The sequence below is a fragment of the Mus caroli genome, chromosome 2, assembly GCF_900094665.2.
Source record: "Mus caroli chromosome 2, CAROLI_EIJ_v1.1, whole genome shotgun sequence".
In the NCBI taxonomy this organism is placed as follows: Eukaryota; Metazoa; Chordata; class Mammalia; order Rodentia; family Muridae; genus Mus; species Mus caroli.
Window position 1 is genome coordinate 111,488,301 of NC_034571.1, and position 15,027 is coordinate 111,503,327.

The 15,027-nt window shown below is 51.1% G+C and overlaps 1 protein-coding gene across 3 annotated transcripts in view; it reads left to right on the forward strand.

The window, feature by feature from the left end:
- The window catches only part of Pak6 (p21 (RAC1) activated kinase 6), a 33,812-nt gene that overhangs the window by 5,539 nt on the left and 13,246 nt on the right, over positions 1 to 15,027 (forward strand). For 2 of the 3 annotated variants that reach the window (XM_021154600.2, XM_021154605.2), the window contains exon 3: positions 8,914 to 9,019. The gene's annotated coding sequence lies outside the window, so the exon portion shown is untranslated. Of the gene's footprint in view, positions 1 to 8,369; positions 8,493 to 8,913; positions 9,020 to 15,027 lie in introns of those variants that run through there. The other variant, XM_029474696.1, reaches the window with a different exon arrangement.

A 15,027-nucleotide genomic window follows, 5' to 3' on the forward strand; every position in this document is an offset into this window, starting at 1 on the left:
TGAAAGATGCAGAGAGGACCACTGGTGAAAGATGCAGAGAGGACCACTGGTGAAAGATGGGGTTTTTTTTAAGGGGAGGGCAGGGAGGTGGGTTGATGCTCAATCTCCAAAACTTTTTAAACTTTTCCTACCAAGTGGTCATCTGTCCTAGTAATTTAGAAAAGTTAATCTCCACCACCACGACCACCCCCACCCATCCTGATTTCACCTAGAAACAAAGGCAAAGCCAGAACACGACAAGTTCTTTTGCTAAGCTGGAAGAAATTTCCTCTCTGGACCAGAGGCCACAGGACCTCAGCCCCAGCACAGGAACACTCATCCTGGTCAGTAATGTCTATAAAAGCTCATTATAGTATTACTGTAGTACAGAAACCCAAGTATTTAGGGGGGCGCGCTGATGACAGTTTTGGATGATCGGGACTTCTCTGGGGCACTGATTCTGCTCATGATTCAGACAGCACTGTCCTGAGGGTGTTCTGCTGGTCAGCGTTTGCGCCTGTATCCTAGGGCCCTAGACCTCTGGCTAAGGAGAGAACATCATGGCTGACTCCTTCCTTCTCACTTCAGGCTACCCAGAGCGCGGAAAAGACTTCCCTGAGTTCTCAGAAAAGTATGTGCAGAAACCTCAAGTCAGCTGTGTGTTGTTCTGGCCTCTGATCTCAGGGCAGCAGGGGCCCAGCCTACTCTCCCCCAGGGCAAATAGCAACAAACCAGTCACCTTACTCAAGGCTGCCGTCACAGCATCTCGGACTCCCAGAAGCTCAGGCATCAGCAGAGTTAAAACTGGGAGGACTGGTTCTGTAGTGCCTGGAGCATCTCCAGCTTCACATGGGGAGTCATGTGGAATTGTACAAGAAGGTACTGAGGTAGAAGGAGCTAGGGGACCATTCGGCCAGAGTACAAGTTGCCCAGGAGAGGAAAGGCTATCCATCACTGAGCTGGCCCTCTTAGATGCCGTAGCACCTTCAAGACAAAGGAGGGGTTCTCTGACAATGTTTAATTCAACTCTCATTGATGTATAGAGGAAAACCCACCCAGAGAGAAAAGGGGGGTCCTGAGGTCACCCCACTAACTAAAAGCCCTATCTCCCTTGACCAGCAGCAGGCAGATATAGCTCATAGCTTGACGATTTTGAGAAAGGTGGTTTGGCCTGACATTGGGAGGCTGGACAGGTCCTTATGCCTCCTCTGTGCATGTTGTTTTTACAGGGACCTGTGCTGGCTGGGCTGGCTGGCTCACCCTGCATTCTGCTCAGCATGGGGCCTCAGTCTGGCTTGTGTTTATTAACCAAGTATTCCCCAAGGACAGATATCATTCCTGGGCACTGCACTAGGCCACTGGCCAATAAACAGAGCTAACTAATTTGTAAGTGGACTGACTCAAGTTCTGTGTGTCCCAGGAAGTATCACAGGCTGTGAAAGACTCAGGCCATGAAGGGGCAATGATAAGAACACCTGGAAATGAGAGAATCTGGGCAGAGGGGGAGAGGAGGCATGTGGGGGGGGGGGAATCTCAGGTCATCTCTTTGTGTGTGTGTGTGTGTGTGTGTGTGTGTGTGTGTGTGTGTGTGTGTGTGAGAGAGAGAGAGAGAGAGAGAGAGAGAGAGAGAGAGAGAGAGAGAGAGAGAGAGAGAATGAGAGAGATTCTCATGTATGGTCTCTGTGTTACATGTTGATGTGCTCAGCGGACCCATGAGGAGCCCAGAGGCTGACATCATTGTCCTCCTCAATTACTTCTCTATCTTACTTTTTTTTTTTTTTTGAGAGAGAGACAGAGTGAGAAAGAGACAGAGAGACAGAGAGATATAGCGAGAGATTTAGTTTCCTATGTGTGTGTCTGTGTCTGTGGACGCCAACGGGTGTGTACAGGCCAGAAGAGGGTGGTGAGCCCTCTGGAGCTGTACTTACAGGCAGTCTCGAGCCACCTGATATGATGGGTGCTGGGAACTGAACTTTGTGTCCTCTAGACGTGCTGAAAGAACTCAAGCGTTGAGTCATCTCTCCAGCATCCCCCTATGAGATAGGGTATCTCACTGAACCTGGAGCTCATTATGTCTGCTAGACGACCTGGCCAGTAAGTCCTGTCTCTTGGTTGCCCCAAGAGCTAGAGACACATTCTGTGCTGGGCCATAGCTGGCCTTTTATGTGGGTTTTGGCAGGGGAGAGGGCTTGAATTTGGGTTCTCATGCTGGCACGGCAAGTACTTTGCCCATGGAGCCGTCCTTTTAGCCCAGAGGAAGGAATGTAACTGGCACCCATCACCATCGGAGGTCAGTTCCCAGGAGGAGGAGCATGGTCCCACGTCAGCAGATCTGAGACAGGCAAGAAGATTTTAGGGTAGAACTTGCTGGAAGAAGAGGGTGTGCCCAATGTCCAGAAAGGAGGACTGAGTGTTAGCCCACAGGAAGGATGGAGCCGGATTCACAGCAAATGGGGCAGAAAAAGTAGATATTCAGGACTCTACAAAGCATGTAAGAGCAATATGGGGGATACTTCCACTATCCACCAGCTAAGCAGGGGCGCAGGTATGGGTGTGGCAATGGTGTGATCAGGACCCACCTTCTCAGTGTTCACAGGAATGTTCCAGTAAACAAACAGGAGTTTTGCCTAGTATGTGCCAAAGTGCCAGGAAAGGAAATACCCAGGGCGAACAGTCAATCAAGCACAGACCAGCCAAATGTCAGTTAAACAAGCCATGCCTTCAGATAGCAACCTAGTGGCCAGAGCTCCCCAGTGGCCACACAGCCCAGACCCTTTGACTGTCAGGCAACTACACCTAAGTATAGCTTCCTATTCAGAGAATTGGGGTGGCCCTTGGGGAGGGCAGCCTCATGCACCCTCAGAAACTTTGGTCCTCATCTGTCCAGGCATAGGAGCCCCCCCCATACCATCACCATCTGTGGATCCCTGAAAGTCAGACCCAAGGGCTACATTCATATAGCCCTCCCGAAGCCTCAGACCCGAGGCAGCAACTGCAGGTCCAACAGAGAGAAAGGGGTTCTATCCAAGGGGCCTTCCAGCTGTTAGTTCAGCCAGTAGCAATGGCAGCTAGTGAGCTGAAGGGCCAGCAAAAGGCATCTGGAGGCCATTAATAGTAGAACCTGCAAAGCAACTGTAGCAAGAAGATATTAAATGAATTCATCATGTCTCTAAAGCAAGTGTCCTTACTGTAGAGATAGCTTGGCTCCCCAGGCCTTCCTAGGAAGGCTTAGCTCATAGTCCATGTCCCTGGGAAGGGTGCCATGGTCTGCAGAGAGGCCAATGTTCCTGAATGGCTTATCTCAGGTTACCAGGTCCCTTGGGAAGGTCTGGCTAATTGAAATGAACTCCCACTGTCAGTTTTTGTTTGGAGAGCAGTCTAGAAAAGGTTAGAATTTGAGGAAAAGGAGAGAGAGAGAGACTGTTATGTGTGAGGCCAGAATGCCTGAGTTCTTGTCCTATCAGCAAATGGATGGAAGGTCCCATCAAGTGGGCACCCTTGGACTTTTCCCCAACAATGACTGGATGCTAGGCAGAGCAGGTTCTTTTCTAGGCCATGGAGTAGTCCACCTGTCGAATCGGTTGAGTAGAAGGCAGTTGCCCTTCTGGAAGAATCTGGGATTCTGCTCTGTGTTGTACCACAATGGGCTTGACTGGTCTTTATGGAAGGTGTGTGTACACTGTGAGTGTGTGTGTGTGTGTGTGTGGTCTTCTTACTCTTTCATCCGTTGTGTTCACTCTGTTTGGAGGTGCTGGTCCCAAGGACCTCTGCATCCCAATGCTTAGACCTTATCACTTCACCCTCCCAAGGGAAGGGAGCAAAGTTTCCCCCACTATCCCCATCAAGAAACCAAAGCTGAGGTCATGGGAACACCCAGATGTGGCAAGGGAATTGGTTAGGCTCTGCCTGCCTCCTCCTGCAGGAGGACCAAAGGGTCTGACAAAGTTAGCTTTCAACTCATGCTCCCCAGCCCTTAGAGCCAGGCACTGTGCGCTTGTCCCATCAGCGCATGCATGCATGGGCTGTCATGGAAAGGGAAGTAGCTAGACCAATCCCAGAGCAGAAAGAGACAGGCGGTTCTCTGCCCCTCCTAGAGCCCAGTCTCCATCGGACCCCTCCTCCTCCCTACAATGTGCAGAGGCAGTGTGCCTGCCTCCCCAGTAGTCTCTGAATGTGGGATTCATCAAGTCCCTTTGGGTCTGTGATGGAGAGAGAGCGTGAAGCAGGGTCTGCAGGCACGGTATTGACTCATGACTAATGAAACCTAGTACTTGGCTCCTAGCAGTGGATTCAGTGACCACCTTTGTCTTGCACATATGGAGGCCCCCCCCTGCCCTCTTCAGATTCGGGGTGGAGAGAGCCACTGTATCAGACTCACCCTTCCTGAGTAGTGGCATAAGTGGCCTCTTCCCACTGCCACCTGTTCAGACTGTCCTTGGCCTCAGGAACTTCTGAGCACTAGAGTTAAGAGATATTCATAAATCATATACCTGAGTCACATACCTGTGGCTTCTTCACTCAGTAACCAGCTTAGGCCACTTACACCTGCACAGACTCCCACTGGCCACACACCTTATATACAACACTGTTTCTCCTGATTCTGAGAGCTCAGAAGTCCAAGGTTAAGATGCTGGAGGATTTGATGTTCAGTGAAGGCCCATTTCCTGGTTTATAAGTGTCTTTTCATAATAACATCAGGTGGCCAGAGCCTGGAGCCTACTCTGGGGCCTCTTGTGTAGGGCACTAATCCCACTCATGATATGTTATGGGTTTTTTAGGGTAGCAACAAGCTAGGCTCAGTCACCTCACTGATATAGGGCCAATTAAAGAAAGGAGTAGTGGGGATTGGGGTAGGGGGAAAAAGATGTATACAATATGGCTGCACAGGGAAGAGGAACAGAAGAGGAACCAGAGACGCCCCCCCCAAGTCCATCTTTAGGAGTACCGACAGGTTTGGTTTTAAATAGAGGACAGTAAGAGTATAACTCTCCAGTCCTCATTGTCAGCGCGTGGCTCTGCACTTTAGAAGCCCATCTCTGTCTCAGCAACATCCTGCTAGGTGGGTGGATGCGTTGTCAGATCTGTACCAAGTCCCTCCCTGGGAGGCAAGTTCTGGCTTGCACCAGGGCTTCCGCTTATCCTTTCCTTAGAGAGGAACTCAAGCAGAAAATCATAATTCCTTGTGGTCCACTACCTCATAGATTGATAGCTGGAAGGGAGGGAGCAGGTCTTTCTTTGAGAATGTTCTCCTGCTGACCAGAGGTTACTTTGGTAGTGTTTGTTTGTTTGTTTGTTTGTTTTTGGAGACAGGGTTTCTCTTTGTAGCCCTGGCGGTCTTAGAACTTGCTATGCAGACTAGGCTGGTCTCAGACTCACAGAGATAGATCCACCTGCCTCTGCCTCCTAAATGCTGGCCGGGGTTAACCACTAGGGTAGTTACAGGGCCTTAGGTGCTAAATACTTGTAAAACCCTGCCTCTTAGTTATCACCTCACCCTGCAGATTAGATCTCAGCATATGAATAGGTAAGTGTGGGGGTGGGGTGGGGTGGGGAAGGATCCATGCGTTTGCTTTACTAGGAAGTATGAGTCCTTTCTTAGCCACGGTGCGCCTCAGTTTTCATCACCTGTAAAGTAAGAATAATAATATGGCACTTCCACGCAGGGTTACCACGCAGACCAAATAAGACCGTGTATGCTAGGAGCTACGCTCAGGGCTCCGCCCACAGGAAGCATTCAGTAATTGGCAGGTCTGATTACTACTGTTCAGAGCGGAGGCATCCAGAGACAGGAAACTCACGGGGAGCTTGTTAGCAAGCTCCTGGTTCCTAGGAAACGTTTCAAGTCCTGAGCAGAAAGGTGCTGGGAAGGATAATGTGTTTGTATTTCTAAACCACAAGTTGATCCATATCTTTCCTCTTTGGCCCTAACCTGGGCTCACGGCCCTAGCTGTGCCAGTCAGATGTTACAACAGGCCCGACAGCCACTGACTGTCAGAGAACTGGGAAGTGCTCACTCCACCCCATGTGCCACCCTGAGGCCCTTAAAGATTGCTCTGGCTGGCTGGCCAATATTCCAAGAGCCCCTTCTGGTGTTTCCTGTACTTTTTCCAAAGCTTCTGTGTGAATTCCCTGAGTAACAGACCTATGCCAGAGACCATGTCTCCTCAGGGGAGTGCATGCCTGCTGTCCCATATCCTTGACACCACAATAGGGGGAAGAGGCCTAGAGTGCATGCCCACAGGAGGCAACACTCTTTAGTCTGTTACTAGGACTTTCCACACTGTCGTCCTGCTCTCTCCTCTGAGGCAGGCTTGAGCTAGGCATGGATCAGAGAAACACAGAGAAGAGGGACAAGGAGACACAGGGGAATTAGCCACTCAATCGACCCTGCAGATCCCAGCCATACCAACCCGCTGGGCACCATCCCACCTAGTGCAGCTGAACTTGTGTAGAAGCAGTGGGACATGTAGAAGTGTGGCTTGGTGTGTGTTAGACCCTACGCCAGGGATGCCCCCAGTGTAGTCCTGTACTGATCATGGGAACTTTTCTCTAGCAAATCTTGCTGAGAGCAGGTTTGGTTAACTTCATCAATGGAGGAGTCATTACCTCCTTGGCCCATCTTGCTTGAGAACCCCTGCCTTTCTTGAGGCCCCAGTCCCCAGTCCAGCTTCCAAGGGTGGAGGGGGAACCTAGGGTTTTCTAAACCTATTCTTTGTAAGGAAAGGATGGAGACTTGACTGATGTCTACTCTGGGATATGTAATCCTTGATTCAAACCAAATTAGATGCCAATTGACTTCTGATAATATTCTAATATTCATATTTTATTGAAATTCAACAATTCAAAATTAATGCTTAGAGCCATGGTTTTGGCATATAAAGGTATTTTATTAAAAGATAGTAGCTCATGTATACTTGTGGATCAGTTAAAAAGACAATTTAGGGTGTTGATTCTAGCTTCAATGCTGCATTTCTTTCCAGCTTTGATTTGTAGTTCATTTCAAACTCACAACAACCAATCTTGTCCTTTGTTCCACACAACACAACCTTCTTCCTACAGGCAACATCAGACAAGTACCTAGGCCCCAGAGATCTGTGGGGAAACCATTTGTATCACTGCAAGGGCCTCTGGCAGCTTCCTGGCTGCCTACAGAAGTCAGGGTTTTGCTTAGGATGCCCAAAGGAAAGAGAATCCACTTAGGAAAAGCACAGAGGAGACGGGGCAAAGCAGAGAGCCACAAAATGTGCATATCTGTGTTGGGCGGATGATCAGGAGAACCTGTAATCAGCTGCCGAAGCCTCTGTACGACCCTTCCACTGCACATAAGCCTGCCACCATGCCTTCTCCAGTAGAGCGGAGGGCATGGAGGTCTGAGAGGCAATCAGACAGGGCATAGGCCTTTGTGGGTCTGTCAAGAACCCATGAATCACCTCCATGCTGGTTAGTAGAGCCCTGTCATAAGCTCTAGGTTAGCTACCTAACCCACAATGAAGATGACTTAATCAGAAATGTCACCCATAGGGCTAAAGAATCCATGAGCAAAAATAGACAGCAAACATGATGTCACTTAAAAGACAAAGCCTGAGATACCAGCAGTGGTGACCAAAAAAGCAGTACTGTCCTCTGTCCAGTATTCCCTGTCTGTGATACCAGTCACCTAGCCCCCCACAGGAAGCAGCCCTTTGAGTGCCAAATGTACATATTTCTAAGCCAGAATCCCCTTAGCACTCAGCAAATACAGTTCTCTCAAGGAAGGACAGAGAAGGTCTTTTCTATTCCTTGTTTGGGGGAGGAGACAGACAGGTGGTCACTGCTTCCCCCAAGCCAGGTAGAGGGCTCCTGCAGGAACTTACTCTGTTCCCGTGTGCCAGGCTGCTTACAGTCCCTTTCCTGTAATCTTGAAGCCACATAAAGTTCTCAAGACTAAGCCAGGATGACAAAGAAATCAGAATCCCTTTATATCCTGCTCTCCTGCCTGCACAAAGAGGCCAACCCAGGACAGTCGCAGAGCTGGGGAACTTGTCCAGACTGGCAAGCAAGCCAAGATGCAGGATTTCAGGGCTCGGATCGGGCCCTGAGAGATGTGCGAGTGGGCACATCTTGGGGAGTGGGCTCCGGGCTCCAAAACAGGCATTTGCGAGCTACTTAACGAGCTGATTGCACAACTGCCGCTTAGTAGATAATCCAGGTCCTGGCTTGGCGCCTCGGGGAGGTCGCGGCTGGCAGGCGGTGGTCGGCGGGGCTGGAGCCGAGCTGCTGGAGGGAAGGCGGTGGGCATGCAGCTGCCCCTTGGTCGAGCCCGGAGCGCCCCTCGCTATCTCTCCGGAGCTCCCGCGCTCTCGGCGTCCCACCTGAAGCCACACCCTGCGGTCCAACTCCGCGCCAGGTGAAGCGGGCGTCGCACCGACGTGCTGCCGCCCCTCCTTGCCGTGCCCGCGCCGAGGTCCCTCCCGCGGAGGGCGGGCCCGGCTACCGCGGCCTCTCGGGGCTCTCCGTGGCTTCCCGCTTGGCAGGTGGGTGCCTGGGGCCCCGCGGAGGATCGGGGATCCCTGGAACCCGGATGGGGATTACGGCTCTCTAGGACCCAGGCTTGCCGCGCGCTCACGGCCCCTGCCCCGGGCTCTCAGTCCCCGAAGTTCGGGAATGGCTCGCCGCAGGTCCTAGGAGCCTATGGGCTCCTGCACACGGGCTCGGCGACCCACCTCGGCGTGAGCGCCGCACGGGACCGATCGCGCGGGGACAAGGGCGACCTCCGAAGTGGTGCTGCGCCCCCTCCCCCACCCTCTCCAGTCCCACTCTCTGCGGCTCAGCAGGCACCGGAGTTCGCTCTGTCGCTAGGCGGGCGGGGTGCGGTTCCCAACGTCCTGGACTCCAGCCAGTCGCAGAATCCGCGGGGACACTTCATTACATTGATCACACTGTGCTTCTCCCTAGGCCGGCAGAGGACTGGCCCTGGAAGGTCCCGGGATCTCCCGCCACCTCCATGCTCTAGAGAGCTGACCGCAGAAGGGAGAAAGGAGCGGAGAGAAGGCCACAGGAGGTGAGTGAGGGGCCTCCTGCTCCAGACCTTCCTAGGCGGTAGGTTGGGAGGGGCAGTGGGAGGGCAGGGGGCTCTCCTGAGCTGGATTCCTCCAGGTACTGTTAGACAGTGGCAGTGGCCCGGTGGAGGTGCCATTTCTCAATCCATTGCCTGTGTCAGATAAGTCATTCGCAACCTCTTCCAACACATGGTAGGCCAGCAGGGAGTCAAATGCCCCGCCCAGTCTCTGATGTCATCAGGTTTGATAACCCGCTGAACAAGGCAGTGTCCCAAAGCTCAGGTCCACAGAATGCATGCAAGAGGCTTCCAGACAAGAAAGACGGTGGCAAACCCAAGTTTGTGCTCACCAGTGCAGGAAGCCCTGCTAACAGTGTCCAGCTCATTCATTCCACGCTCAGAGAGTAGCTCTCCGTGTGGGGGTGTGCTGCCGGTATCACCAGGGGCTAAGGCATAAGAGTTCTGGGGATGTAAGCCAGATTCTCTGCATTTTTTTTTGCCATATTCTAATGCTTTTTAAGTTATTTTGGCATTTTTCTGTGTTAAGGTGGGGAGTGGTCCCTGGTCCAGTGGGCCTGGGAACACATTTGGAACCAAATGGTGGTGGCTTCGGACCCCCACGTTGCTGTTGATTACTTAGGCAGTTGTTTTTCTCCCTAAAAGTTTTAACGTCTGTAAAGTGGGGTCCAGTGTCAAGTGGTGAGGATTAAGCTGTCCACATAGGACAGCTGAAATGTAAACCCGGAGTAGTAAATGTTCAACAGCCCAAGATGGTACCTCACCAGCCCTCAGCTAGAAGGGCTTACGCTACCTTGAATGGGGACCTTTGAGACAATGTGGTCCACTCCGCAAGATATTTTGGAGGGCATTAGAGCCAAATGATAGATATAAAGTGAAGGCAGAGAGAAGAGAGAGAGAGAGAGAGAGAGAGAGAGACTTTAGTAAGGTAAATAATAGGAGGTCCTAACTCACCACCTCTAGCACAGGGGAAGGGGCCACATCTAGAAGGAGATCCAGCTTTACAGACAGAAACAGCAGCAACATCTGTATGTATTCACATGTGTTCTCACATGTTCATGCCTGAGCTGAGCATATTGTTACCTTGGGTACTTTTGGGACACCAGGAGTCTTTGGCTTGTGGCTTCTGTGTCCATCTCTGCTCTTAAGTAGCTGTGTGACATGGCAGGCTGTTTGACATCTCTGGTACTCCTCCTGGTCGGAGCTTGAAGTCAGAAGGACTTTGTATCCCAACCTCTCCATGTATAATCAAGGAGAACAGCTTTTCTCAGAACCTCGGTTTCTCCATCTGTAACACGGAGCCCAGAATGCCTGCACAAACCATCGATTCAAGAATCAAAAACACCCAGGATGGTGTTATAACTGAGGAGCAGAGGCAGGAAGAGCTCTGTGAGTTCAAGGCCAGCCTGGTCCACATAGTGAGCTCCAGGGCAGTCAAGGGAGACTCTGGCAAAGCAGGTTCCACCTACCTCACAGTAGGTTTTGAGCATAAAGCAGGGAGGACCACAAGAGGGCTCTGGACAACTAAGGGCCATAGACATATAAAGCAGTCTTGTGGCTGGGGAAGGGACTGAGGACCAGGGTTTCTACATGAAATCACTGACATCTGACGGTAAGAAGGGCCTGCAGTGCCCTGAAGGAATGCCATTCTTCATCCTTCTTAGAGGCAGTGCCCAACTTAGAGCCTCATGCCCAGGACAGCCCAGGGCTGTCTTGCATCTTGCATCTTGCATCTTGCATCTTGCATCTTGCATCTTGCATCTTGCATCTTGCATCTTGCATCTTGCANTCTTGCATCTTGCATCTTGCATCTTGCATCTTGCATCTTGCATCTTGCATCTTGCATCTTGCATCTTGCATCTTGCACCAGAAGCAGGATGGTACAAGACCAAGACTCTAGGCACAGCACACAGAGGTCGGAGAGCTGGACTAGTGTGAGCGGCTGCTGGACCAAGCACTGTTAGAGTGGTCTGGAACTGGGCCAGACAAAGCCCAAGTCAATATTGACTGTCCTGAGCTGGCTAGCCTGCTCCTCAACCTCTCATTCAGCAGGAGTGTTGACATTAGCTACTGAATGAGCTTCAGCATTGTATTCTTTTAAACAACAGCCCTGTTATCTCTCCCTTGGGGTTCTCTGCGGCCTGTTGTGTGGGAATGGTAGGAAGATGTAGTCCCACTTCTTCTGCCTGGGTCACACAAGTGGGGTAACAGAACCTCTGTGTCCTTCGCAGCTTTCTGGGGCCTTCTGCACCATGGCCCTATGGAGCTGTACAAAGCCACCAGAGGGCCACAGCTTGAGTCTGGAGGTAGCAACTGAGTCAAAAGCAGGTGAAACTTTCTCCTAGTGTTGTCTGGGAAATCAGATAGGAAGCTGGGGTGCCACCTTCCCTGACTCTCAGGGCAATGTAGAGAGAAACAGAGCAGGCCTGGAGCCTAGTGGAGGCTGAGCAGTAAGAGGGCCACACATGCCTTGGGCAGGGACAGGAGCTCCTTGTTGCTGAACATGTTTAAGCAGAGGGTAGCCGGACTTCTCTTGGGAATACCATGGGCAGAGGCAGAAGGGTAGTTCAGAGGCTTCGTGGAGTGGGCATCTCATTCTCTGGGGCAGGATAACCAGCATCTATTTGGAAGAAGCAAGCTCACCTTTCCCCAAAATGAAGTCATATTTACTATGGTGTGCAGACTAGGAGTGAAGCTGGCGCATAGTAAATGATATAATTTGATATTTAGGCAAACTCCAGAGAGTAAAGGCTAAGGAAAATCTTCCTGGCCAACAAGACAATTGAAGCTATCTTCTGTTCCCAGAAATTTTCAGTCAGGGAGCTGAGGAGGCCCGCCATTCCTCCTAGAGGGGTGGGGTGATGGACCCAAGGTGAGTTTCAAGGAAGCTCACATGGAACGAACAGGGCCTCCACAGGTCACACGGGGCCTCGATAGTGGCAAAAATGGGAACATTTCTAAGCTCTGTAGAATCCGGGAAGATTGCCTCTGTCTTACAGTCTGATTTTGAAGTAAGTAGGCCCTTCCTTAAGAAATCTTGGGAAATACCACTTGAGTGGGGTGGGGTCCTGACAATCAACTGCAGCCAAATTTGCCTCAGGTCTAAACAGACCCCGTCTTTTCTTGCTGCTATCCTTGGGTGAGTAATTGGGTTTGTGTGGTCATCTCATTCCTCACCTCTGTGATGGAAAGCAAAGAGGACTCCTCAGACCAGCGGATACACATCTTGAATTTGAGGTGCTCGGCCTAGAGCCTGGCCCTTCAAACCTGAGGGATTCTTGTTAAAAACCACTCCAACCGCTCCCTTAGTAAGAACAGGCTGTTCTCTTTCGCTGTGCCTGAAGAGGCTGGCCAAAGGGAAAGAATTTCTTCTCCCATCAGCAATGGATACAAAGGCTGAGACCTAAAGATTAGTTCAAGGCCACAGATTCCAAGATTCCTGCCAAGCCTTAGGGCACTAGACATGAGCTCCGAGAAGCATGGCCTGAGCCTTCTTGTGAGGAAACTGAACCGTTACTCCACGCTATGTCACCAGCACCTGAGCTGGATGTCTGTCACTCACTATTCTATGTTTCCCAGCCTCCTTCCTGTATCCCAGAACTTGCTTGTGTAAGTAACTTAATCTAACCTACTCCAGTTCCCTTCCCAGGAGCTGCACAACCCTCTCCACTCACGATTATTCTCAGCTTGTGGTCCCTTCCCTGAATCTCTTCAGTGGATCCTTGAAAGGCACTCAAAGTGCAGAAACCTGAAGTCACCCAAAGCCAGGTGTGGCAGGGTAAGGTGGGTGACCACACTGGACATTCACTACTGATGAAAGCAGGGCTGGCAGATTAGGAGAACAACTGATATTGATTCAAGATAGGACCCAAAGGTGACTCCCAAATAGCAGTTGCAACAGATGTATATTACCCCAAGGGCTCTGCTGTAAAGTTTCTGTCCATCTTGGGTCTCTATAGCTCTGTCTGGGATCTGTGAGGAGCTGGCTGTGTTGTCTTGTCTCCTCCAGGAGCAGCAGTTTGAAAGCTACCCTCTCATCCTCCAAGTGGATGCTTGAACTGTTTTCCCTGTCCCTATGGCATCATGGGGACATCAAACATGGAACCCTGCCCACTTCCCTGTGAGCCAAGTCTATGGTTACCACCTCCAGGGACTTTGTTTTTAATATATGCCAGATCCTCGTCATCACGGTCCCTAGTGAAACCTTTAAAAAAAAACATTTTGCCCACCCCATACACAGTATAAAACAGTCTGGTTCCATATAAAGTAAGGGGTAACCTACAAGTCAGGATAGCCCTGCTTACCAGGGCTCAGACAAGCCCCGGGGTCAGGTGGAGAGAGAAGGCCCCATCCCCCCAACTTTAGACTTCCATTGGTTTTCATTGGGTCATTAGCTAGATCCTGCTCCCTGCTGGTGAAGACTTCCAAGAAGAAGATCGTTAGCAGAGCATTGCACATAGTGCATAGGTGGGAATAGGAGTGGCATTGCTCGCTGCATAGGTGGGAATAGGAATGGCATTGCTCATTGCTTAGGTGGGCATAGGGACGGCATTGCTCGCTGCATAGGTGGGCATAGGGACGGCATTGCTCACTGCTTAGGTGGGCATAGGGACGGCATTGCTCGCTGCATAGGTGGGCATAGGGACGGCATTGCTCACTGCTTAGGTGGGCATAAGCCTAGAGCAGGGCTCATGCAATCTGATCTGGCTTTAGTCCCCACCCCCACCCCACACATACATGGTCACTTCCTGTTTTGGTGATCTGGGGCAGCCTCTGTCCTCCTTAGACTCTTTATCTAGATGATGAGAGATGACTACTCCCTTGCAGAGCTGCTAGCCCTCAGGAAAGGCCTGACAGCTACTCAACAACAGCTCTGGCCTTTTCTGAGTCTTCAAACCTCCTTGGCCTCCAATCCCTCTCTCAGTGATCCCAGGCCTGTGGCTCCCTGAATGTCACACCAGCACCTCTCTGGGGTTTACTGCCTATGGCAGCACTTCGCCCAGAAAGTGTCTGCCAGGAACTGCTACATTCTTTCTGCTAGGCTCCCTGCCAGAGGAGCCTCCTCCTCTAACTGGTGTTGGCTGGAGTCAGCCCTCCTAGCACTGGGCACCCTGCTCTGATCCAGTTATGGGTCAGAGAGCTGGGAGGTAATGTTGAAAGCATAGTGCACACCTAGCCTGGGCTCTGATCCTCAGCCAGCCTGGTGTCCGACAGAAGAGTCGGGAGGCCAGCCGCTTTGGGTCTGCCCATGTCTACATCAGGTCTGAGGCCACACCCTCTTTCTCAGCCTAGGCAGAAGGGAACGTATGGTTTGGGAGGAAACTCCCGCCCTGCTCGTCTTTGGATGAATCGAGCGGTGGGTGACATTTGAAGACTGGTATAGCCTGATTTGATTGAACACTCCAGCATGGGGGCAAGTGCAGCAACTGCTCTCTCAAGGCTCTTGGACCTATGTGGGAAGGAAGGCCTAGATGCCAAGTTGGAGACCCCTGAATAAGCAGCTGTCCTTGGCAGAGGACATGGATATCCTGCCTCACTCATGGGGCCTGGGCAACACTGGCTATCATGGATCCCTCTTCTATTTAAAAGTATTTTGAGGTCTGGAGAGATGGCTCAGTGGTTAGAGCATGTACTGCTCCTGCAATTTGGTTCCCAGTACCCAGGTCAGTCAGGTGACACACAATTGTCTGTAACTCCACTTCCAAGGAGTCTTACACCCACTTCTGGCCTCTGAGGGAGCCTGCACTCACACGCACACACCTACGCACAGGTACATGCTCATGTGTAAAAATAAGCCATAACAAAATAGTTACAAACATTGTTATCTGGGTGTGGTAATCCACTCCTGTAACTCCAGCACTTGGAAGTGTGAAGCAGAAGGATTAATAGAAGGCCATCCTGGGCTACATCTGTAATGACAATTTGGAATTTTGGTTTCTTTAAAACAAAACACACAGAAATATTATAAGAATGTTTTTGTCTTAATCCCAGGT